General features: G+C 34.8%; 1 pseudogene; it reads right to left on the bottom strand.

The window, feature by feature from the left end:
• Positions 1-1,033: 1,033 nt before the first annotated feature.
• Positions 1,034-2,474, bottom strand: LOC105625456 (annotated as a pseudogene).
• Positions 2,475-2,698: the final 224 nt, after the last annotated feature.

Raw genomic sequence — 2,698 nt, 5'->3', positions numbered from 1 at the left:
GTCAAAACAAATATTTGTAAAGAGGATTGCATTTTTAAATTAATTATATATAATATAAGTCAATTAAAATTTACAACTGTTAGACATTCAAATTAACAACGTTTTAAATGAATTCTCCGTGTGTTAATTCGATAAAACAAAAATTATGCAAAATAAAATTAATCATAATTATATTGTATAAATAAAAACTCTTTATCGCAGCTTTCGGAAAATGTAAAATTCGAAGATGGTAAATGGACAAAATATCGTGATCTGGAGAGAACTAAACGATGGCGAAGCTTATCAAAGTTACAGAGTCGCGCTAGATTGTCGAAGTATAAACTCGATTACGATTACGCACATATAAAAAACATGCTCGACGTAGAACTCGACTTACAAGTAGGAACAATTTGATTTTGCAATTTGATTTCTAATAAATTAACTGTACAATGAAGCGCAGAATAATGCGTAATTTGCAGAGGAAGGTATGCCAGGACGAGCCTAGAATCGAATGGAACTTTATGAATCGCAGTATATTGTAGGATGTAGGAAGCGAAATAATGAAGAAGCATCTTGTCAAATACATATTCATTAAAATTTCTTTCGTATAAAAAATCGAAGAATTCATGTTAAATATCATAATTATATTCGAAGGTATAAATATTAGCCATTCCAATTTATGGTAAGCAAAAAGATCACGGAAAAGAGCAATATTAAACAAAACGAAGAAGAATTGAGTGAATATCAGTGTTACGTCGATTTATCAGAACTTATTTTTCTAGAAAGTAAGTGTGAACAAATCATTTTAATATATGATAAATAATCTTATTGTTATTAAAAAACTTAATACTTTCCTTCTTTAAACATTTTCTATAGTAAAAAGCACTCGTGTAATTGCGCAATTGTACACGCATGATGCATCGAGTATAGCCGAGAAGACTGGTAAACAATAGCACAGATTATGCTTGAAAGAAGTTATCCTTAGCATGTACAAATAAACAAAAAGTGACTATAAGTATATATATATACAATGTTTCTATTTTGTTAAACTTACCAAGACTTGCTGTGAAGATTGCTCTTTGCAATGATAGTACACCATGGATTGCTCGAGTAGTAATCCCGCCTGATCAATGAAACGCATAGAAACTAACTTTGTAGGATTTTTTGCCACCTGAAGAACATTAAGAACAGCATGGGGTAACAGGCTGTTACTGCTGTTGTCACCAACTTGGAAGTTTCTTATAAGGAAATTTACTTTCCACAATACTCCATGCCTTTGAATCCTCCTCTCCTAATCTCCAACTCGCGGCAGCGCAGATTACAGCTCCCCACCATAATCCAATCTCATCTTCGCATGCTGCAAAAATAAAAAAAAATATATTGCACAATATTCACTTGCAAACAAAAAAATAGGTCAGTGTAACGTTATTATGGCCTATTTTTTTACTGAATATACTAAATATAATTATAAATATAATTATAAATATAATTATAATAATATAATTAAAAAACATATATTAATGTGATATTTTTTTAAATTCGAAGTGCGATTTTTCTTTAGTTTCAAATAGTCTTTTCGTACTTGCTACACTAATTTTATCGGTACATGGGAAACAGGCCTACCACTTTCGCAGAAGCTATAATCATTCGTCCTAATTCAAGTACAGAGGATGCATGACATTCTCCAACCGTGCCAGTCAATAAACGTAAACACTGTTCGATCAGATGATGTACGCACGAGCCGCGTATGACAATGGATCCGCTCGACTATTCTGTGATGTGAATTCGCTGTCAGATTGTTTCTTATACTGCCACTTTTGAGATGCCAAGAATTTAGCGCCTTCGTCGGTCATGATCCATTTCAATTTCGGGGGAACGGTGCAAGAGGATAGCAATATGCGTGCTTTACCCAGATAATATTTGTGTATGTATGGAAAAAAGGATTCTTTCAGACACAGTGCATTCATATAGATCTCTGCCAAAAGTGGTTTTGGCATACTCTCGCCAGCAGTTTCCGCGCAAAGAGCAAGATATAATGTTGAATCTTTAGTTCCTTCAGACATACGAAGACAGAGCATATGCTGGCAAACGATAACAATTTCCACGGCGGATGTCTCCGCCTGTTGCCGTTATGATTTCTCCGACAACCATTTGCTAATGTGCATAACCCATCTACCCAGCCATAATTTGTGAAGAGTCTGCCGCACTATTTGCCACGTGGTTGCGAGAAAAACCTCCGTACGTGATAACGGAAAGGATCGACCGAAATATTGCAAACATTGATGTAAATGCTCGATATGCCTGATTGCATTCATGTTTGGATATGTTGAATTCGGCCTGACGTCAACGACGTATTTCGAGAAAAACTTTGCTGTCGGTAGGCAAAATAGGATCACCATAAAGTAACAGTTTGTAGAGACAAATTGCCAAGAGTATTAGATTGGTAAACCAGAGAACAACATTGCTCCACGGTTGCTTATCCGATTCTAGCTGATCTGCAAATAAAAAGAAAAAGTGTATTAACTATTAAAAAATATAAAGATTATGCGTTTCGCGGGTTTCTTCCGTGTCCAGATCCATTCTTGGAATGCCAACATTTCGTGAACTTTGCAGTTTACTTCATCAGCCTGATCAGGCTCCTGATGAACTGCAAGGTTCACGAAACGTTAGCCTTTATAGCCTAATTTTGTAGCTATAAGAATAAATCAAATACAATAAA

This window comes from Atta cephalotes (genome assembly GCF_000143395.1).
Source record: "Atta cephalotes unplaced genomic scaffold scaffold01676, whole genome shotgun sequence".
NCBI classification, from domain to species: Eukaryota; Metazoa; Arthropoda; class Insecta; order Hymenoptera; family Formicidae; genus Atta; species Atta cephalotes.
This window is presented reverse-complemented; position numbering and strand designations above follow the sequence as displayed.